This window comes from Neovison vison, chromosome 1 (assembly GCF_020171115.1).
Source record: "Neovison vison isolate M4711 chromosome 1, ASM_NN_V1, whole genome shotgun sequence".
In the NCBI taxonomy this organism is placed as follows: domain Eukaryota; kingdom Metazoa; phylum Chordata; class Mammalia; order Carnivora; family Mustelidae; genus Neogale; species Neogale vison.
The window spans coordinates 297,595,957-297,620,749 of NC_058091.1; the positions used below are offsets into that span (position 1 = coordinate 297,595,957).

Here is a 24,793-nt window from a genome sequence, read left to right on the forward strand (position 1 = left end):
CCCAGCAGTGTAATCACTGGGTTGTAGGGTAGTCCTATTTTTAACATCTTGAGGAACCTCCATACTGGAGTGGCTGCACCAGCTTGCATTCTCACCAATAGTGTAAAAGGGTTCCCCTTTCTCCGCATGCTCACCAACACTTGTTTTCTGTCTTCCTAATCTTGGCCAATCTAACTGGTTAAGGTGGTATCTCACTGTGGTTTTGATTTGTATTTCCATGATGGCTAGTGATGTTGAACATTTCTACACGTGTCTATTAGCCATGCATAGGTTCATTCACTTTTTAATTTAATTTTAAGAATCCACACCTAGGCCTCCTCATTCCTAATAGTGTATTCTTCTAAAATACAATGCTGTCATTTTTTAAATTAATGAAAACAATAGTAGCCATTTTTTCCAATTTATTTATTTTCAGAAAAACAGTATTCATTATTTTTTCACCACAATAGTAGCCATTTTTTAATGTTAGAAACCTGTCACTTAATAGGCCAAAGGTCCTCATTCTCACTTAACTTCACCTGGGAACCAATTGCCATTGCTTAGAAAATCAAAGAGCAGAATCTTATAATACTGATATCTCATCTCAGTGAATTTGCATGTACCTTCAAAATATTCTTATTTGGGTTATCAAATTAGTTTCATCTAAAAAAATCATTAACCAGAATTTACAACTGAAAAATGTATAGTCTGCAAGCTGGTTAGGAAGACAGGTTAGAGGATACTGAAGATAGGAGCTTCTGGATGAGCAGCACAGAAGTGGGGCATTGAGCATGAAAATGGTCTCAACTATTTTTCTAAAGTTTTTCAGTCAATGCAAACAATAGTAGCAGTCATGTATGATGCTGAAGGCAGGGTGAAAGAGAGACAAATTCAACTTATGGGAGGTGTGGAAATGTAAGAAATGTTGGAAATCAGAAATGGAATCCATTCCTTTGTGTCTTCCAGCTTTTAGAGTCAGACGGCATACTTGACTCATCCATCCTCAAGGTCAGTAACTTAGCTGGGTCCTTCTCATGCCACCCTCCCACTGGTTCTCTTCCTCTGTTTCCATATCTCTTTTTGAACTGAAAAATGTTCTCTGCTTTTAAAGACTTATATGATTACGTTGAGTCTGCCAGAATATTGCAGGATAAACTCTTCATCTCAAGATCCTTAACTGAAATACAGTTGCAAAGCATCTCTTAATATATAAGACAATATATACACAAGTTTCAAGGATTGGGGTGTGGACATCGTTGGGGCCATTCTTCTACCTACAGCATGCACCTCCTTACCCTGCTTTATTTTTGCATGTAGAACTTACTACCACCTGTGGTATTTTATGCTTGTTCATTTGCTTACTGTTTTTCTCCTCTTAGCTGAATTCAAACTTCTGGAGAACAAAGACTTTGTATATTTTCTTTATCGATATATCCCCAAGTCCTAGAACAGTCCCTGGGACATGGGAGGCATTAAAGAAATATTTGTTAAATGATGGGGCACCCAGGTGGCTCAGTCCTTAAGCATCTGCCTTCGGCTCAAGTCATGATCCCAGGGTCCTGGGATCTATCCCTGTATAGGAGTCCCTGCTCTGCAGGAAGCCTATTCTCCCTCTCCCATTTCCCCTGCTTGTGTTTCCTCTCTCTCTGTGTCTCTGTCAATAAAATAAATAATATCTTTAAAAAAATAAATATTTGTTAAGTGAGTAAAAGAAGTCAGGTGTATTTAATGACTAAAATAAATATTCATGACCAGGAATAGTAGACTTAATATTGAAATTAAGAAATATTGCTAAAGGGGTACCTGGGTGGCTCAGTTGTTTAGGAGGTGGACTTAATTTCAGCTCAGGGCATGATTTCAGCATTGTGAGAGTGAGTCCCATCTCAGGCTCTTCTGGGCACGGACCCTGCCTAATATTCATTCTCCTTGTCTCCCTCTGCTCCTTCTCTCTCTTTCTAACAAAAAAAAAATAAAGAAAAGAAATATTGCTCAAGAAATCTGTGACTTCATTTAAATATAAGAATAGACTACAGGTTTAATGAAATAATACATGTCATATTTTTTTTATTATAGCAGTCTGTTTGCAAACTAACACATCTCCAAATCCATCTAAGGAACTGTAGGGTTAAATAGATAAAAATGAACAAATCCTATATTGAAAGTTCATAACCAGTGACACTTTTATTCTTTACGAAATACAAAGCACACAATAGCACATAGGCTGTTAAGCTAGATTTCTTCCCCAAAATTCCAAAGTATATGTGGCAGGGAGGGTTGCTGAAGTCCAAACATTTGATAATGAGAATTGCACATCAATGTCTTCTTTTTTAAAAAATGCCTGGGTGGCTCAGTTGGTTAAGCAGCTGCCTTCGGCTCAGGTCATGATCCCAGGGTCCTGGGATCGAGTCCCACATTGGGCTCCTTGCTCGGCGGGGAGCCTGCTTCTCCCTCTGCCTCTGCCTGCCATTCTGTCTGCCTGTGCTCGCTCTCTCCCCCCTCCTCTGATAAATAAATAAAAATAAATAAAATCTTAAAAAAAATTTAATTTAATTTAATTTAATTTTCATTTTTCCAGCATTCATTGTTTACGCACCACACCCAGTGCTCCATGCATACGTGCCCTCCTTAATACCCACCACCAGGCTCACCCAACCCCCCCCAACACCCTCAGAGTCCACAGTCTCTCATAGTTCATCTCCCCCTCCGATTTCTCCCAATTCACTTCTCCTCTCCATCTCCTAATGGCTTCTGTGTTAGGAGAGAGAGTCAATTATCATAAGGTTTCACTTATTTGTGGAGCATAAGGAATAGAACATCAATGTCTTTTAATGAAAAGTGTTAAAACTCATTGAAATAATGATCATCTGAATTTAATCCCCTTTGGCTATGGTCATAAATCTATCCTGATTGCTATCATTTTAATTTTTCATTATACTTTATTTTTGAGGGATTGCATCTAAATAACATTATATTTTTGTTTGCATTCAAACAAAAATCCACATATTCATTTTTACTGACTTCAAAAATGAGCACATGCCATGTCACCTGACAATGGACTGTAAACAAGGAGATAACAAAAGCAAAAAGATCATAATACCATGATAAGGATTTTCAAAGTTCTATTAATTCATGTCTTCAGTGCACTCCCCTTGATAATATCACATAGCTATTTGTGGATGACTGTATATTATGAAAAATTTAAATATCTCCACCAATTACATACAGCTCATACAGCTGTGTCAATACTGCTAATATACTAAAGACTTACATTTTCTGATCTGTATGTGCTTATCAATTTCACAAATTTTGCAATGGCTTCTATTTGTGTATAATTTCTTCTTTAAGAAGAAAATATGAAAATTAACTAAATGGCACATTATACTAATCAGAGAGACAAAGACAGAGACACTTGAGAATGTATGTAGAGGGCCACCTGGGTGGCTCAGTGGGTTAAAGCCTCTGCCTTCGGCTCAGGTCATGATCCCAGAGTCCTAGGATCAAGCCCCACATCGGGCTCTCTGCTCAGCAGGTAGCCTGCTTCCTCTTCTCTCTGCCTACTTCTGATCTCTGTCTGTCAAATAAATAAATAAAATCTTAAAAAAAAAAAAGAAGAAGAATGTATGTAGAACTTTATTAGGATAGTGAATCATAGAGTCATATTTTAGCTTAGTCCACTTTACCCTCCATCCTGTTTTTTGGGGGGGAAACAGCCCACTCTTTGTGATGACAACACCTATCCCAAGCCAGGTCCATAAGCCTCCAATGATGAGGCTGAGCTAGGAGGCTTCCCTATCCTGGGGCTCTGATTCAAACTCAGTACTTTCCCACTTGCAAGTGCCTGCGTATCTTCTTCAGTTGAGGCCTTCTCTCCTTGATACTGCCTCTCCCAACCCCAGTGCACAATGTAAGAAACTAAAACCTCTAGACTGATTAATATTGGAGTGAGCGTGAACTTATTCAAAAAGATGTCCAATAGGACTGGATGAGTGACAAAAGGAGACATGAGTGAGAGAGCAAGGCAGCTCGGGATTAAGACGGAAAAAGGAATTCTTTTTGAGAGAGAGGGAAGCAAACCATAAGAGACTTAACTATAGAGAACAAACTGAAGGTTGCTGGAGGGAGGTGGTGGGGGGATGGGCTAGACAGGTGACAGGTATTCAGGAGGGCACTTGTTGTGATGAGCACTGGGTGATATATGTCAGTGATCAATCACTAGCTTTAAAAAAAAAAGGAATTATTTTAATAAACAAGTAATAAGATGTAAACTTACTTTGATGATTGTCATATCATGTCTAGACAAACACATTTGAAAGTTTGGGGCACCTGGGTGGTTCAGATGCTTGGGCATCTGCCTTCACCCCAGGTCATGATCTCAGCGTCCTAGAATTGAGCCCTGCATCAGGCTCTCTGCTCAGCGGGGAGCCTGTTTCCCCCTCTCTCTGCCTGCCTCTCTGCCTGGCTGTGATCTCTCTCTCTCTCTCTCTGTGTCAAATAAATAAATAAAATATTTTTTAAAAAATAATAAAATAAAGTAAAAGTTTTAGGGTTATGTTATTTGATATGAGGTAACATTGAAAGTATTGAGAGTATTACAACTTAAGTGTTTCCTATAGTTTGGAATTTTTTTTTTTTTTTTAGAGAGAGAGAGAGAACGTACACGCATGCATGAGCTAGGGGGAGCTAGGCAGAGGGAGAGGGAGAGAATCTTAAGCAGACTCCCCATCCAGTGAGAAATCCAATTCAGGGCTCCATGCATTGGAGCCCTGCATTGGATTGTAAACCAGGGCTTGATCTAATCACCCTGACATCATGACCTGAGCTGAAATCAAGAATCATTCACTGAATGAACTGAGCTACCCATGCACCTCTTAATGTTTGGATTTCTATGTTTAGCCCTTGTTATATTGTTAAATGATTTTCTCTTATTTTTCTTAAATATTGATCATTTTCTTTTTACTTTAGGGGAAGACCATCTTACTCTACTAGAATGATATTAAATAATTTTTTTAAAGTTGATAAAAGAATACACTTAAAAAATTTCCATTCCTGGAATAGTATTTATAGAAATCAACTCAGCAATTTGACAAGTGATCCTTCTTATTCTTGATTTACTTTTTTTCTTAAATTTAAATTTAACATTTTATTTATTTATTTATTCATAGTGAGTGCAAGCAGAGAGTAGAGGGGTAGAGAGAGAGAAAGATTATCTTAAGCAGGCTCCATACTCAGTGCAAAGCCCAAAGCAGGGTTTGATCTCACAATCCTGAGATCATGACCTGAACTGAAATCAAGAGTCCAGAAACTTAAGCTACTGAGTCTCCTACACGCTCCAGATCTAATATTTTAAAACAGGCAGTAATTGAACTGGTAGTAAATTTTAAAAATCACCTAAAATTTGTGCTTGATTGTGTATTTTTTTACAAAAACTTTATATTTTTTTAATTTTTAAAAAATGATCTTATTTATTTATTTGACAGAGAGAGAAAAAGAAAGAGTACACATGCAGGGGGAGCAGCAGAGGGAGAGAGAGAAACTGGCTTTCCACCAAGCAGGGAGCCTGATGCAGAACTGAATCCCAGGACCCTGGGATCATGACCCGAGCTGAAGGCAGACGCTTAACTGACTGAACCACACTGGTGTCACTTTACAAAGACTTTAAATCCATTTGTATTAAATGAGTTAGGATAAGAAATGCAAAATGTTAAGTATTATACCCTACTTACCCTAAGATCTTGTATGTAACTGAATAGTTACTGTACCAATCAAATAATGAAATTTGTGAAATGTAAATCTTTATCTAAAAAAAAAGACTCTTCTAAGCAAAGTGAATTTATTTTGGCTCTTGGTTTAACCAAAGGCTGAATGAGATTGTGTTTAAAAAAAGAAACTAAATATTTAAAAAAATAAATATTTGATAAACCTTGGTGACTTTTCATCCAAAGTGTACTTTGATGCAGGGACCATGGTATAAAATGATTCAATAAATCTTTACATATTAATTAAATAATTAAATAAATTTAAATAATTAAATAATCAAATAACCTTTACATTATTAATTAAATATCATAGTTTACTATATAAATAAATTATTACAAAACAGATTTTATTCTCCCATAATATATTCTCCCTAAAATATGGTCTGCTACCAAAGAATTAACAAATGGATCAATAGATGTTATTGTTTTCCTTTTTCTCATGCTGAAATGTGGCTGAAAAGTTGGGCAAAGATTAAAGTACTTCCTCAGGGGCTAGACAGATGTGACTTTGGGGCATTGTAGTAGCTGAAGTATGTTTTTGTGCTATTCCAGTGACAGATAGCATAAGCAACATGATGTTCTTAGGGCAATAAAAGAGGCACATATATGCATAACGTGTCTGATAAATTAGGAATCTATTGTGGCAGGAGTTATAGATAATCTGCTGTAATGGAACTGCTTGGCCAATTAGATGTCAGGAGGGCATGATTTAAGTACAACCAGACAAAACAGGAAATGATTTCTTCTCAAAGTCACTGGAATAAAGGACATTCCATCATGTTTCTAATTTCATCTCAAGCCTCACTTCGTCTAGGAAATTTCTGTGACCCTCTTACCAGCCCCTCATCCTACTTGCCCCCCTCCCCCCACCCCCAATTAGGTCAAGACTGCAGTAGAATCAAGTGCCTTCCTTCAGAGCACTGACCAAAGTGAATAATAAGATAATAATTCATGAGATTAACGAATTATTCTTTTCTCCTGCTGAGAGGGAGCTCTATGCAGTTAGCTATTTGAGCTATTGATTACCATCACACCCCCAGGGCTCACCAAAATTATGCACATTGTAGCAGCCCAGCCAGTAGCTGGTGAATGAACAACTGAATACATGAATGAATGAAATTTTACCTACTGTTTTCATTGAGGCCTTATGCCAATGCCTTGACACCAGAGATCAAATGTTACAGAGTCAAGCCCAGCTTAACACGAGCCAAGCACACTTTATTGTCCTTGTTTACTAATGACCGATTTATCGATGTGTTTGTCTGTTAAATGTCAACATTGATTACTGTTCAAACATTTGTCTATGACAGGACCTTTTTAGTCCATGGGTGACATCATTCTGCATCAGGGTTGTCAGCGGGTTACAAAGAAGTTCTGCTACGAGATCATGCGCCCTGATGCGAAATGAAACAGAGAGCCTCTTGTCCAAAAGTTTTTAAGAAATTCCCAAGTGTACCCCAGTGCATTAATCCAAGAGTCGCCTCTTTTTAAGCACAGAATTGTGTGTGACTATAAAGGTTGCATTCCCATAAAGAGAACCCTGTCTATAAGAAAAAAAAGATATTTTCTGGTTTTCTTTAGTTTTGGAATCTAATTTTATGAAACTTTCCCCTTCCTGTCTCCTCTTATTGTTTTATTCCCACTTCCTCATCACTTCCAATAATGTCATCACATGATTACACAGGAATGAGTGTAATCACAAGAGGGTTAAGGAAAGACATTTGTATGCAAAGCAAACTATCACCAGCGCTGGAGATGACAAGAAAGGAGTTCAGAACTCCTCCTCCTTCTGGTCTGTTCTCTTGGCAACTGTGATAGGACTTTGTTTAATCAACAGGCTGCTAGGATGAAGCATCATGGCCAAGAATTTTCATTGCCATTCTTCTCCTAGCATGTTGATTGCTGAAATGAAAACCGAAACTGACATTCATCAGAGTTGTTAACATTGTATTTTGAAATCTTGAGAGTAACTACTTCTACATTCACGACACACTTGGCAAAATTCCCTTCATTCTTCCCCTTCATTTACTTTCGTGTATCACTTGTCTTCATTTCTGTCTCTCTCATTAGATGGTTAAATCCTTATTTAGCCAGGACCATGGTTATAGCTCTCCCCCACAATTTCATAAATAGCATATGTTTTGCAGTGATTCTGCATATATATACACATATATATGTGTGTGTTAAAAATAATAAATGATTGCATAAACAAATCTCTTATTTGTAAACCATGAGTTTTAAGTCTGGGTTTCTTTCCTTTCTAGATTGCTTTAAAGCTACTGCAGGGACTACCACGGACTCTCAAATTTTACCTCTCAGAATCACTTAAAGACATTTGAAAACACAGAATGCTGACCACACCCGTAGTTTAGAATTGACCCTCTGACTCAGTAGTTCTGAGAATCCTTATTCAGAACAAAGTCTCAGGTGATACTAGCATTGGTCTGTAGACTGCATTTTGAGAACCACTGTTCCAGACATTAAAGAAAAAAATTATTCAGTGACACTGCTAAAGCACAGTAAGGAAGACGTTGTCCAAGGCGGCCATTGTGATTGGTGTAGGGACCACTGCAATGGTGTCTCCCTGTGGGAGAGAGAGATTCAACTCTGAACACAGCACAGGCAAGTGGGAATTTAGAGCCACGGAGCATGGTGGGGGTCAGTGGATGGAAAATTACTAAGAGGAAACATCAGGCCTAACATGGGGGCAGGAGGGGATTTCTTCTAACGTGACTGTAAAGGATTCTTGCTGAAGGCAGAAAACAGGGATTGACTATCATCTGAGGGGTGGTGAAACAGGAAGAACCTCTTCGAAAACTGAGAAGGCTCAGATATTGTTCACAGTCCATTATACAAAAGGTGGGATTCCCTACGCCTGGTGTCCCTCAGTTATGATACAGAGACACCGCCTGGGCAACACCGGCCTGAGCCCCCTGCAGGCTTGTTCAAATGAGAGATGGGAGACAAAGGAAACTGACACAAATATGACAACCGTGCTGCTTCCTATGCCTTTTGTCTCTGACTTAAAAGTCTCACATTTTTCTGTTGAGTATCCATGAAGCTGGCAAACTAATTTTATAGCTTATGAGTATGTTAAAATACCACAGAATTAAGTTATTGACAAATAATGAGGGAAAGAAAGGAGGAGGAAGAATGAAATATTTTAAGAAAAAAATAAATAAAACAATAGATATGACTTGTCTAATCTTTCTATAATAATTTATTTAAAAATACTATTTCTTAAAAAGTCAAATAATTCTTTGAATTTTTTTAATGAGCTTATTAATTAAAATGCTATTTGTACCACTCAGACCTAGTCTTTGCATTAACAATACAACTTAAAATATAAAGTTAAAGATCATATTTTTAGGGGTGTCTGGGGGGCTCAGTCAGTTAAGCATCTGATGATTTCAGCTTAGGTCATGATTTCAGGGTCATGAGATTGAGCCCAGAGTCTGGTTCTGCACTGGGCATGGAGCCTGCTTAGGATTCTCTCTCTCCCTGTCAGTTTGCCCTTCCCCCATTCACACACTCCCTTTCTCAAAAAAAAAAAAAAAAAAAAAAAAAGAAAGAAAGAAAGAAAAAAGAAAGGTTATACTTTGATTCATTAAATGCAATTGTAGACACATTATATTTATGCTTTATTGTTTGTCACTATTTTTTTGTTTGAAATATTTTTCTTTCACTCACTTTTTTAGGCATAAACCGAAATCACAACAGACAATGGGAAATTCATTCCTGATTACTTTCACTGCACCGATTTTTGAAAATTTAAAATAAGCCACTAACCTTACTCTAGGATGGATACAAGCAATCAGATTGAATAAGAATTTATTTTTCAATCAACATGAGAAGTAGTCAATCTTTCCACCTCCCCCCCCGCCGTCTGGCTAAGAAGATGGGATTCAGTTTACTTATGAATCTTTTCATACAAAACCAAAATTTTTGCATTAAAAATGGAAGGGAAAAATAATCAAGCAGTGTGATTCAGATTTGATCTAAGAAAATTAGGAGAAAACCAGTCCTGACTTTTACATCCAAAGTACACAGAACATAGACTTATAAAGGGGAAGGGGCAAGAAGACCAAAGTAAATTTAAGATCAAATGTTCTTTCATTTACTCTTGATTGTTTTTCAAAATAATTACATTTATAAAAACATAATTGGCTGTTTGATACTTTAACTTTTCCCTGGCTCAATCCTCCATCTTTCCACTTCCAAGTAACTCGATCTAAGAAATGTTGAAATATGATTAAACAGTAGCAGTAAAAGAAGTTACTTCTGTAACAGTAACTTCTGTTACTGTTAGAAACAGAGGTTTCAGTTAACAGTTCACTCGCAGATAACAAAAACTACTCTCGCTACTTTAGGTGATAATAATAATAGTAATAATAATAATAATAATTGCATTTTTAATGTAGATGGTAGTTTACAACACGAATAGCAAGAGAAGGGCCAGGTGATTAGCAAATGTACTCCCAGCCCCAGAATCACAGGTCCCTTGCTGTGGTGCAAACAGCCGTCAATACTGCCTCAGGTAAGGGTGACTGCAAAACCGGGCTCCCTCCTTGGTGTCCAAATCAATGTCTTCCACCTTCTCTTTCTCCTTATTTGACTCAATTTCTAATTTAAGGATCATGAGGACATCTGAAAAACAGCATATGAATCACTCCCCACCCCCACCCCGACACTCACTGCCAGAGCAATGTAATTTTTAGTTTTCCAGACTCTACAGTCCATAAGGCAGACTGGAAGGAAATAAGAAAAGAAAAATGTGTCAAAAAGCTACGCAAAATTGTTTTTCCTCCAATGTATTTATGGAGAAGGAAGCAGTGTAGACATTCTTTACATTCATCTCATAGCCATGGAAAGAGAACTAGGTTGGGTTATTTCCTGTTATATTGGAAATTGATGTTCTCTCTAATACCATTAGAAGGAACCCAGGAAAGGGTGGCTGAGAAGCTATTGATTTTAACAGGTATGTAGCTCTTTAGTAAACAACACCCTAAAGATGAACACTTATGGTTTAGCAACAGCATGACAACTTCTAGCATCCAATTCCACACAAAATAGAAGGTTGTCTTATTTAATTGGTTTTAAAAAAATAGAGTATTTCACGCTTGCTGAAGGGGGTCAGCCTTCACAGAGTCCCATTATTATAATGACAGAATGCTCTTCAATTTCTTGAGTGTTTTATGATTATAGTAAGGCATCTTCTGTGCAACTTCTCATTTAGTTTTAGAAGTACAAAAATATGCTCACCTGGGTGGCTCAGTTGGTTAAGCGTCTGACTATTGATTTCTGCTCAGGTCATGGTCTCAGTGTTGTGAGATAAAGCTCCAAGTGGCGCTCCGCACTGGGCACAGAGCCTTTTTAAGATTTTCTCTCTCTCTCTTGCTCTGCCTTCCCCATCCCTGGCAAAAATCTTAAAAAAAAAAAAAAAAATATATATATATATATATATATATATATATAATAAGTTTTATATAAAAATATATTTTTAAGATTTTATATAAGATTTTCTATATATATATATGCTGATGAAAGCTATATATTTTATTTTATTTTCTTATAATGGACATGTGATCTCTCCTTACAATGAAGGACACTCATGAGTCACTGAGTCATTCATCACATTCATACAGACCTTACTGTCTGTTTTTCTGACTGTTCATAAGCTACTATTTCTTAACATTGGTGACTCTAAGAGTTTACCTAATTCACAGAACTAGTTTACATAGTATTTCTAGAAAAAATACAAAAGAAAGAGAGAAATGAGCAGAATCCCAAGTTAACCCATTTACAGAGTGAAAAAAAAGAAGGAATTGAAGAATGATATTTAATAAAACAGAACTCCTTATCAAAGGTTTTAATTTTTAGGTAATGCTCTGTTCTGTATTTTAAATTTTATTACTAAAGCTTATATTCAATAAGGTAACATATGAATCTCTCTTTTAAAAGGAATGCAAAAATAAAGGGAATGCAATAAGTAAAATGGGATGAGTTTTAATACATTCATAGTTTGAATGCTCTCTCTCTTTTTCATACCTATAACTTCTGAATTTTGGGATAGATAGTTGTGTTGCTTATCACTTACCAAATACATTACCTGGTTCTGAAACAAAATGCAATACCAGGCAAAACCACTGTTTCATATTTTAAAGTTTTAAAATATTATTACAATCATTTTTGCAGATACCATTCTCCAATATCATGACAAATTTTAATTGCATTTATTTACTTATTTATTTAAAAGATTGTGTTTATTTATTTGACAGAGAGACACAGTGAGAGAGGGAACACAAACAGGGGGAGTCGGAGAGGGAGAACCAGGCTTCCCGCCAAGCAGGGGCCCTATGCAGCGCTCTATCCGAGGACCCTGGGATCATGACCTGAGCTGAAAGCAGACACTTAATGACTGAGACACCCAGATGCCCCAACAAATTTTAATTTTAGACAAGAATAACATTTTCTTTTCTTTCTCTAAAAATCCAGAAAATAAATGGATACATTGATATGGTGGCATTGTCGCTATTTGTATCCAATTCTGTTACCTCCTTCTCTGATAATATCAGGGATATTTAGATAATTAGCTGGGCATATGGCTTTCCAGAAAAGACACTACATTTCCAAGTTCCTCCCACAACAAATTTGTGGCCGACTATCTTGTTTCCAGCCAATGAAATCATAGAAGAATCCAACGTAAGAGGGCATCCTTTTCTTCTTCGTTTTATCCTCTTTCTATAAAGCAGATGTAGTGGTCACCTCTCTTGGATCATTTATATGAGTTCAACTCCTAAGGTTATTTAAGCATAAAAACAGAAGAAACCCGAGTTTCTGATGACTACCCAGAGCACCACAATGATATCAACTCAGAGATTTATTTAAGAGAAGAACAAACTTCCATCTTGTTAAGAAGTGATTATTTTAGGAATACATCATCACATCATGTATTTTCATGAATAAAATAGCATTTCACATCTGATCTCAGCCTTTGGTTATTTTTTAAACTAGATCCATTTAAATGTAATCCAAACAGCTCCTCACATCATGCAACCATTTATCTTGAAACTAACAACAAATGTACAAAATAGCTAATCTAATAAAAGGCCATCATGTACATACACACCAGCACCCCCACATTTAATCAGACACTGTATAACATATAAAGAATATGAGATTCTACAATTTCTCTTGAAATCAACTTTAATACGTCCATGGCAATAGTATATCAAACACACATATATATTAATGTATATTAACAAATACATTGCAGGAGAAAAATGGAATACTTATTTGTTTATTTATTTTTTTAGCTGACTCTAAAGGCATTCTGTTGAAGAAAAAAAAAAAAAAACCTACAGGTAAGCAATCCAGAGATAAATTTAAGAATCCTAACTCTATTGTCACACATATTACAATTTTCCAGATTCTTGTGCCCTCATCTGTGAAATCAAAAGTTTCTAAAAGTCTCTTTCTCCTCTATCATTTCGTTGAGCAGGAATATTCGTTATTTTAAAATATAAAACTAGTTGGGGACATGGGTCATATAATAGCATTTGGTATATTAAAACTTTTTTGAAGTATAATTTAATATCTCCCTCCCCTTCTCTGCTGCCCCCAGATTGAGTTTCTTTCTTTCTCATTATGCTGACTGTATAAAGAGGCTACTGATGTTGCAATAATCAAATATGTACTTGGGAGGTGGTATGACATCTCAGAAACAGTACTAAACTGGAATTATATGTAAATATGTATGTTTTATATTTATGTAAATGTAAATTATCAACTCATTGTAGCTTTAACTCTTTCACTAGTTAGCACTGTCATCTTAAGCAAGTCATTTAACATTTCTGAGCAGTATTATCTATTCTTATTAGAGACTTGCTAGACAAGATTACCTTCATTCCTCCTCGAGCTTTAAAATTATTTTATAATATATTATTTCATTATTTGTATAAAAAATGTATTCACTTTAAAGATAAATCTACATGTAGCCAGAAAAATATAAAGGTGTTCATTATTTTCTGGAGCTATACTGACATCCTTTGGTAAGGTTTTGACCGAATACAACTTAATGTAGAGATAGAAGAACAGAGAGATGGACAATTAGATGCTTGATAAATAAAAACAATCACCCAGATGTATTTACATCTACCTCCACACACATTTGGGAGTGAAACTCAAATTTCTGAGGTGGGGGGGAAATATATATATATATATACATACATATACAGTCATATACATATACATACATATACAGTACATATATATATATATACATACATATACAGTCTCTCTTATATAAAGGAGACTGTGACAAGTCCAAAGCCTAAATATTTTAATGACATTAATTGCACATTTAAGTTATGAATAGAATATTTTATCTGCAGAATATAAAAATGCAATGCATATAAGATTAAGGAGACAAGATTGCCTCACAGACATTCTAAAACGATCAGGAAGGTATGATCTCGTATGGCAATAAGTAATAAAAATAAGGTATCTGGAGAATCAAAAAAGAAAGTTCACTGCAAGCAAAAATAAATAAAAATCATAAACCTCCACCCAAATCACTCTGGTAACGTATCAGGTCTGGCTGCAACGTGACTTGGCACTCCGTTATTACTTGTATCTCAGTAGTCTGGTGTAAGGATGGTGCAGGAATATATATGTCAGAAGAAGAAGTGTCTATTAAAGAAGAATTGCAAGAAGCCGTCCAGTTCCTGAGATTGCGTTAGGGACGCAGCCGGATTAGATTGGGCTGATTACCTTAGCCTCGAAACAGAGAGTCTTTCTGCCCTGCGGGGGAGGGGAAGCCTTTCATCCCCAGCCCTCGTCTCAGATGCGCCCTCCCCTTCGCATTCACTTGCAAATAGCTGTGTGCTAGCAAAAGCCAGCACTTCCCCAGTCTCTAACCTTCCCATGGCGAGTACTGCCGCTCTATCAGCAGAACCTTTCTCTCCGTGTGAGGAAGGGCTTTTTTTCCCCTCCTCTCCTTTTTTTTCCCCTTAATCAGAAGCCCTGAATGAAAGCCAATCAGAGAGAGCTCGCCCCCGTGTTCTTCGGTTCCCTGCCGTCCAGAGTTGAAAGTGATGCTGAGAGAAAGCTTGAGTTAGATTGAAGTAGCATCAGTGATAGAAAATAACAGCCGAAAACAAACAAAAAGGGGACGTAGTGACAATTTCTCCAGGGTGATTTTGGCTGAAACCAACTTCCGTTATCCAGAAGCTGATAAAAAAGGTAGGAAGACTTCATCTATTCCCCCCCCACCCGCCGCTTCCCCCCCCTTTTCCCCCCCTAACCCCCTTAAGGTCTTTTATTTTCTTTCCCGGGGGTTGGGAAATGTTTGTTTTTAAGTTGTATTTAACAATGATTTCCAAATAATTATCTTAAACACATGAAGAAATCAATAAGCATAAAACTCTCTATATTAGATTCTAGAAACAACTGCTTTGAATATCTCTAAGGGGTAATGTAAAACTAGATAAATTATATATTATGCTCAACAGTGGGTCCTGATATTAGAGTTTGTGAATTCATTCACTCTGAACAAATGCCAAAAATATATCATGGAGTGTAATTTGTCACGCTTATACTTGTTCGTCTTTATTTTAAAAATCAGTTGAAGAGGTAACCTTGTTGCTGTGAACTCTAGCATCATCTAACATTACTTTGCATTCCATATGAATGGATCCACTCTGCACTTCTTTCTGGTCATAGTTCATCGTGCGTTCAATATAAAGAGAAATGACAGGCAGAAGACAGATTCTTTGAAACTGTCAATGGCCACTAAGCATCTACATAAATAAAATAGATTGGCATTCATCAGAAATAGAAGAGGCATAATTCCTACATTCACATTGTGTATCTGAGTCAGAAGTGAGAGGGGAAAGGGGACGAAGGGGTCTAAATGCATGTAGTCAGCAACTGCAGCATTTATTGTCTCTGCTGCAATAAAATCCATATTTTATGTGGTGTTAAATTAATGCAGCACATTCCAAGTCCAAATGCATGTCCCCAACAAGTAACTACTGATAACACTGTAAGTATGGGCAAAAGCAATAGTCCGAAAGTGTTTTTACGTCGCTATAATAAAAACCTACCACCTCCTTATCATTAAAAAGGGGAGGGGGATGTACAGGTGCAATCAAAGACAAACATCGTTTTAAAACTGCCCTATCATCTTTTGCTTAAAAAAAAAAAAAAAACCAGAAACCTCTTTCCTATAATAGTGGTTCTTCATTCCAGTAAAAGCTTCTGTTATCCAAAACTGCACATCCATTACTCTCAGCTGCTGGGAAATGCATTATTTCTTCTTCTTTTTTCTTAAAGGATCTATATTAAAAATCATCTGTCCCTCTGATGCTGACAACTGTTATACTTCAATGCATATGTTAGTAGACTTTCTCCCTCTACACCATCCCCCTCTCTATCCTTCTTTAAAATGTAGCTACAAGAGCTTCTCTGTGGTGAATAACACTTGGCAAGAGTGTGCTCATTTTTTTAGGTCTGGTATGGTGAGGATTTTTAATTAGTAGAACTTTCATGAAAACATTATGTCATTGACAAGAGCTCTAGATTCATTTTTAGTTAAAGTGATGAAGAAGAAAGGAAGAGGTTGTGTCATAGAGAAGTAGGTAAATAAGTTGCATAAATCATCCACCTTGTCCCTGTTCCCTGCGGGGTAGTAAATGAGGCACATATGTATTCAGTGTGTAATGCATAAGGAAATAGTCATTTATGGGGAGGGGGGAGGGCACACATATAAGCAGAATGTGTCTGTGTCTTAGGGACCCTTCAAACACAAATCCATTCTGATGATAAAAACATAAAGAAATGTTTCTTTCATTTGCTTTCACTTTTTTTTCCAGCTGTTATTAAAGTATGAGTCAATGTCTGTTTTCAGGAAATCAGATACTTTTTTGGTTTCAAATACTTGCTGCTAACAAATTGACTTTCCTGGTGAATGCATATGCCTTCCCTGACTCCAATCAAAGAATAGAATTCCGTGCACTTATATGTCTTGTGGAGGAGAGTGGAGGAGGGTTGTAAGCCAGGAGAATAGGAAGGAACATATAGTGTGTAAGGCATCCACATACATATGCATGTATGTGAAGTCAGTGGTTAAATACCCTGGTACCTGAACGGTGCTTTAGGTGATATTCCTAGATGTTTATAAAAACTAGCTATTTGGTGATACCAATACTAGACAGGTATTCAATTTAATTTTACACTATTAGATTTTTTTTTTTTACTATATGGAGATTTTTCTTTAAAAAAGAAAAAAAAAAGGATAGAAAATTAATTTTTCTACCTAGGGAGATATAAATTTCTGGCACATTATTAAGAAAGTAGTATAATATGAAAGAGGTATTTTTTTTTCCTTGAAAGAGTATACTTGAAACTGAAAGGTTAATTCCAAAATATATGAACCCTGTTCAGGCTCTAGGATTCATTTCATGATCTTCACTTAATTTCTCATAAAAACAAATAACTGAGGCAGAGTATATATTATCTAGGGGATTTTTGGACATAAGACTTCTTTTCTATGTCTTAACCTACTTTGCAGCAAGTGATAACACTGTGTCCTCCTGGAATATGTCATTTTTATACCAAATCATTCCACTAGGCTGCAGCACACAAACAGCATTAGCAGCAATGATGCTGATTCAGCAGCAAAGTGAACCATATTTTTGTTAAGTGTTATTATCAGTAAGAGTGTTGCATAGTAAGCAATTAATACAACTCATGGATATAAACCCAACTATCTCCAGTCTATCCCTTGGGTTTTAAAAGCACCAGCCATAATACATTGTTATTTCGACTACGCAAGTTGCATTCTAATACTGTTGCCACATTAGAAATGCTCATAAAATACTGAAATAAAGTAACAAAGTATGAGCAGAGAAATATAAGCATTATTTGTATCAACCATAAGTAATTTTATGCAGAGATTTGACCTCCAAACTTCAGGTCTATGTTTGAAAACTCTACTTTTGTTTAACCTAAAATATTATCTGGCTAGGGTTTCAGAAAAGCCACTTTACTAACCATATTATATTTAGCAGTCATGTCTGAAATAGGCTGAAGTTAAAAACCAAGTAGCAAGAACGGTGCCCTCATTCTTGTTAGGCTTATACTGAGCAATGGTGATATTGACGAAGCATTGTACTAAGTATATATAGTCCCTCTTATGAATATTTTGAAAAGGAAATCAGAGCCCAAGGAATATCATCATGAGCACATATTTGAGAAATGAAAGCAAACATAGGAAAGTATATTTTCCCTTTCTTGACACTTTGTTCAGACCAGTGAATTCACTGAGAAAATTGTCTTTTGTCATAATTAAAATAATTTGAAATATGCAGGTAGAAAGAAATGCCCTAAATTTAAACATTTTTAAATCTGCCTTCTTTTTTTTTCTAGTTGAAGCAATTGGGTTATGTCCACAGAGCACTAATATAACATTCCCTGCTTTTATCTCTAATAAGTTCAATACTCAAAATTACAGATTTTTTTTTTCACGCCTAAGAACGAGAAAATTTCAATCAACAAGGAGTGCCTGTTTTCGAAGATAACAATATCAGCTCAGGGTCACCTCTCTTCACTTCTTCCTTTCTTACTAAACAGCAGCCTCACTTCACTTGACATTTTAGTATGAGACTTGCAGCCCTTTCAAATCCAGTTGTGTTGTCTTTCGTAAGGATATCTAAAGTATGAGGCCATTTTTGCCTTTGCCATACCTCCTTTGTCACTGCTCACTTCAACTAACTCAAAAGGCAAACATTCTAAGAAAGCATCTAGCACATTAAAGTTGCAGATTGCTGGGCATGCATTATCCTTAATGTTATATTAACATTGATCAGTTAAATAACCTGAGAGTTTCGTAAAAAAATTGTTTCAAAATAACTTTCACTTAACTCTTTACTATCAATGCAACTTCTTGCCAAAAAAAAAAAAAGTAACTTGATCTTTTCAAGAATAAAGATGCTGTGTTTTCACAAATGTCTTTATATTTTTATCCCATTTTTCTCTTGAGCTGCATGTGATGATCTAACCTCACCAGTACTAAGAGATGTTTGTTAAACATTACCACATTGGTGGTGGATTTAAAGAAAGGGGAAACTGGAAATTGAGGAAGAGTGAATAAAATAAAATTAGATTTTACCTCATTTTAAGGACTCAGAGCATTTCTTGAAAATAATGACTGCCTTTGGGAGTTGCAATGCCCTCATAGAAAAATCCCTGGTAGCAGAGGGATGTAGTAGAGAGTTTGTCAGTAACATTATAGAGCACTTTACCAAACCATGTGCTCTCTATATGCTCCCCCTTCTTTTGAAAAGCAGCCTTGATTCTCCATGCTCTCCATGATGCACAAATACATAAAGTTGAGTAACATTTTGACTTCAGGACAGAATTAAGCAATAGGCTACAAGGTATAATACATTGCTTCACAACAAGGAATTCAGCATTAAGTGACATGTCTAAGCACTTCAGAGCCCTGCTAATGCTCAGAAATTTTGCAGGGCACTCTCTCTCTCTTTCTCTCTCTCATACCCCCTCCCTTTTCCCCCTCTCGCTGTCTCCCTCCCCTCCCTCCCCTCCTTTATTTATGGCAATTACCAAGGTCCTTGCATGAGTGTTCCATATGCTTTTTAAAAATATTACCCTATATGAAATAATATTTCTCTAAATCTTGTGGTTTTTTATAGCCAGTATTTATCAGCAGTCACATTCTACATTTGATTTATTACATTATTCTTTGCATTATAGCATAAAGTGTATGACAGTTCAGTTGGCTGGTTCATGTCTTTAAAACAAAAGCAATTCTTTTAGATGTTCTAACACCTAGGCTTTTAAGGAATTGAACTTGGCATCAATGTAGTTTACTGCACTAGCAAGCAAAGTATGGGAAATTCAGCATTTATTAATGGAATGACTTCTCCAAAGTATCAGAATGTAGAGTGCATAGACATGAATTATTATGTTCAGTACTTCGGTTTATTGATTGGGGATCTTTGTTGATTTACTGTAACAGAAGATATTGAGATAATTTGACGGTCCTGGTTTTAAAAATAAATTAAACATAAATTGCACTTTCCAGGAAGCAGTCTTTCATTAGACATGTTGATTCTTCTTTGTTGCATGATGCAAATATTGCCAGTTTGTAATGTAAGAATGTAAACTGATACATAATGAGCGAACGTCTATTGTAGATATTGTAAAGAACTATCATTGCTCCTTCTTATTTTCGGTAGAAAATTTGGGAGACATAAACTGTAGCCATAATCAAGTTAAGCAGAATATATGGAAAATTAAAATAATCAATAAATTGAATAAAGTAGGTTTTTAAACTTGGGTTATTCTGGTAATTCTCTGCAATGTTCACACAGTACTTACAAATACAAGACTCAAAGTTGAAATTTGACATGGTTATATGAGTAGATCAAAGATAATCAATATATTTGCCTAGGTTATTAAGAACTTTTTTGCATAATGCTAATATAAATTTTTAAAATGTGACTGATTCGCCTTTTTTATGTAACTCTACTCCCAATAAAACCAAGTTAAATCAACTCCATTTGAAACCATGGTAACTTCTGGGATTTCTAAAAGTAATGAATGTTTCCATAATTCTTTAATCAGACTTCAAATTTAGATGAAGGACATAATATTTCTGGATAATTTAACTTACAAGAATTGATTTTAAATTATTAATGTTTTATTTAGGTAGATTTGAATATATTTATACTATCTGAGGGACTTTACTGATTTTGTATTTGCCATGTAAATCTAAATGTAGAATATATTTATTATTTTATTTTAAATATTTGCTTTAAATAAACTAGAATATTCAAATTTTACTATCTCTAACTCAACGGTTTAAATATAAATAATACAATTCACTATACTTTTAATGCCAACACTATAGTATTTATTTGCTTTGCTTTTAAAGAAAAGGGAAGAAGCCATTGGAATAGAGTAATATATGTTGACTTGTTAAATCAAATAAGCAAAAATTAAGTACAAAATGACTAAAAATTAGCTTAGTCAAGTGTAAAATTTTCTTCTTTTCTTTCTTTTTTTTCTTTTTGGATTTCTTCCTAAATCATGGTAAGTTGGAGGTTGTTCTTTCTCTGTCTTCTTGAACAGTATTTTGTCACAAGAGTGACTTTTTGATGGTTAGTCTCTGAAGAGAGAAAACCACCAACATGCACATTTATTCTCTCTACCTCTAGTTTCCTAAGTTTGAGGACAGTGGTCCCCCTTATCCATGGTTTTGCTTCCCACAGTTTCAGTTACCCATAATCCACCATCATCTGAAAGCAGATGATCCTCTTTCTGACATATCCTCACAAGGTCACTAGTGGCCTCATGCTGTGACACAGTGCTTACATCATTCACCTCATTTCTTCCCATCACATGGGCATTTTATTACCTCACACTGTCTTGAGAAGAAGGATGAGTACCCATATTTTGAGAGAGAGAGAGAGAGAGACCACATTCGTGTAACCTATATTATAGTATATTGTTACAATTGTCCTATTTTATTATTTAGTGTTAATCTCTTAATATGCCTATATAAATTGGACTTTATCACAAATATGTATGTATCAGAAAAAAAAATTTATGTATGGTTCGGTACTGCCTGCAGTTTCAGCCATCCACTGGGGGTCTTGGAATGTATTTCCAGCAGATAAATGGGGACTGCTGTAAAAGCCTTTGCCTATAAATAATAACCTATGGAAAGTCTTTATTTCATATCAATTCCTTCTCCAAGGCTTCAGCTATTTTTTTGGAGATTTGTTCAACATAGTATCCTAAATACAAGCATGGATCTAGAGGCACTCTTCCCTCTTTCTCCTTGACTTTTTCTTTGTGCGTGTGCATGTGTATAATTGTGTGTGTGTGTGTGTGTGTGTGTGTGTATTCCTACTGAAGTTAAGAGTGGAGATTTTCTATAGAATGTCTCTATGAAACAAAGGAGGGTTTTTTTTTCCTACAGACATAAAACTTTCTGAATGGATGCAAGTAATATGCGAACTCTTCATGTTGTCTAAGAATCTCTTCTGTTCTAGCTACTATGCCTTTTAAAATTTATGCCCAAATTTTCCACATTTAATACCTAGTTATTTCTACATTTTGAAAATTAATTTGTAAAAATTCACTATCTTGGGAATAGACACAAATATTTTTTACAATACTAATAAATAAATAAATAAATAAATGCTGGGGAAATGAATTAGCCCTACAATCTAAGTTACAATGGATCATTTCTTAACTAAACTTTTTTTTTCTTAGAATTGGATTAGCGTCCATCAGAATATGAAATTTGAACAAAGTGGGGGGAAACAGTGTTTTCGTTTTTAGGACAAAGCCATGTGATTGTTAGGTGTATAATCTGTACTTGGCATCCAGCACAGGGGAGACGTGAAATTTGAGAAATGACTACATAATCTTGACCTCAGAGCAAAGACATCAATTCACTTCATTTTGTAGGTGGGATCTGTATCAAACTCATTTCTGGGCAGGTTCAAGGTTAAAAAAAAATGTGTGAATTAGAAGAGCCTTGTCCTTTATAGGAGCCAACTAAGATGTCTGATATAAACCATTGTCCTCAAAAAATCCTTGTGAGAATTGTCAATTTTTAATTGCGGCAGCAGGTGAAGTACCGTGATTATCTAAATTTCACAACCATTAATTTAACTCTCTTTGGTTTTAGGCTATCATATTCTTTTGCGTGTTATATTTTTCATTTTCATTTTACTTTATAAGTTTAAATAGTTTCTTGGAATCTAAACAACAATTTGTTCAATTTTCCCTCAGCTTCTAATTGATTTTACTCATTTTGGAGGAAGTTTCTATGAGCCGGACCCTTAGTGCCACATCCAGAGATATAAAGATGAATCCAGGGCAAATCTTGTCCTTGAGGAGAGGTGGTTCTAATGTAACATAGTCACGATAAATACACTCACAGTAAATACTAAGAAATATTAGATAGTTATGTTTTAAATATTTCAATTTTCATAGAATAGCAGTGAATTAGGTACCAGAACATCATTTAGGGATTCACCTGTTTATCCACCTAATGCAAAATCTTCAGTTTTGATTTTCTGTTATTTAAACCACTGGGGGGAAAAATAAAAAAAACCTCTCAGTATCTGGCTTCATTCATTCATTCTCTCATTCCTCCAGTTGGCACACATTCTTTAAGTGCCTACCATAAGCCAGGCATGCTGCAAGCATCCAGAGATACACACAAGGAGAGAGAGAGAGAGAGAAAGCCAACTAAAACAAACAAAACCTCTGCTGCAGTGAGGCATGAGATGAATAAACGCAGGATTTGTAATTATTGCCCAGTTTTGGTCAGAAAGAGGAGTAGAGTAGTATTGCATAATTTTGAAATGAATAATATGGGGCTCTAATTCACCTATTTTTTTAAAAATTGTATTCGATCCACATGATATCTTTCAAGAAAATGTCAGAATGCGTTAGATTAGTTCAAGATCCATTTTTGTGTACCCTCAGATTCATTCAGTGGATTCTGAATTGGTGTTTCAGTTAGGAGCTGCCCTCTTGGCTGGTGATGTATGTTTTACTTCCTTTTGGCGGCAGCCAATTGTCGTCTTGCATCAAGGACCCAAATTTGAGACCAATATGTGCATCGCAGACAAGAAGTCTAATGAAAAGGTTGGAACTGAAGACCAAGTAGACCCCCAAAATCTATTGCTGAAAATCATTAACAGAAGCTCCCACATCCCCTCAAGTAATTAAAATACTCTCTGCCATGGAAGCCATTGAGTTCGCAACTTGGTCACTTTGAGAAAAAGTTTTCCTGCTACGGTGTCCTGTTTTTGTGAGGACACCTGATGAAGGTTATATATAATAGACTACGCAGTCATAAGGCAATATGCCAGACGCATCGAGATTGCCTTTCTTGGAATGGTAAGACTGGCAAGAGTGCCTTTCCTAGAATTTCTTTGATGGATAAAAGCATGGAGGATGGCACCAAGCTGTCTGGCTTCAAATCCTGTCACTTACTATGTATTTAATATTTAATATTTCGGATAGTTTTTCATCTGGAAAATGAGGTGAAGAATTGTACCTACATAATAGTGCATTTGTTATGATTTTTAGAATTTATAAATGTAAAATTCAATACACCTGAAAATAGGTGTTCTAGTGCTGCACGTTATTGTTACCTATTATTTTTATTGGTATTATTATTACTATATATAAATTCATGTGATCTATGCTTTTTTTTTTGAAAAAATTTTTAAAGATTTAATTTGAGAGAGAGGAGGGAGAGAGAGAGAGAGAGCACAAGCGGGGGTGGGAGGGGCAAAAGGAGAGGGAGAAGTCGACTCCCCACTGAGCGGGGAGCCAGCTGCTAGACTACCTCTCAGGATCCTAGGATCTTGACTGGAGCCAAAGGCAGACTCCTAACCGACTGAGATACCCAAGTGCTCTGGACCTATGCTTTTTAAAATTAATATTGAAGGTGCTTTATTTTGAAATAGCATACAATATGACCTGGGCTACCAATTTTTCAAAATTTTTTAAAAATTTTAACTTATACCATATAACAATAATTTTGTGCTTGAATGGAAAGTTCTTGTTGTTTTAGGTCGGATTCTGTCACTAATTCTACTGATAACATCACAAACTCTTTATTTCAATTTTTTTTTCTTTGTTTGTGAAATGGAAGTTTAAATCACATAATTTCCAAAGACACAGCTTATCTATGGTTAGAATTTGAAAGGGCTCATACAATCTACTGCGGTAACTGACAAGGGCTCAGTATATAACTGTTATATAGCTGTTATGCTCATCCCCTAATGATTAAAAAATGTTAGCTGCATAAAGAAAGAGTGTAACCAGAAAACCTGAATTACATTCTCAGAATCACATATAGTAATTGCATGAACTAGGGAATTAATGGATATGAATTTTGAAAATGATGTTAAGGACCTAAAAAGGGGACAGAGGAGGGAAAAAGCATTAGAAAAATAGAGACTTGGAGTTGTGAGTTCCATAAGCCACATAAACTCACT

General features: G+C 35.8%; 1 protein-coding gene across 1 annotated transcript in view; it reads left to right on the top strand.

Annotated features, from left to right (window-relative positions):
• Nucleotides 1-14,684: 14,684 nt before the first annotated feature.
• LOC122895787 (cadherin-10) overlaps nucleotides 14,685-24,793 on the top strand; it is a 175,889-nt gene continuing 165,780 nt past the window's right edge. Inside the window, exon 1 of the mRNA XM_044233489.1 lies at nucleotides 14,685-14,978. The gene's annotated coding sequence lies outside the window, so the exon portion shown is untranslated. The remainder of the gene's footprint in view (nucleotides 14,979-24,793) is intronic.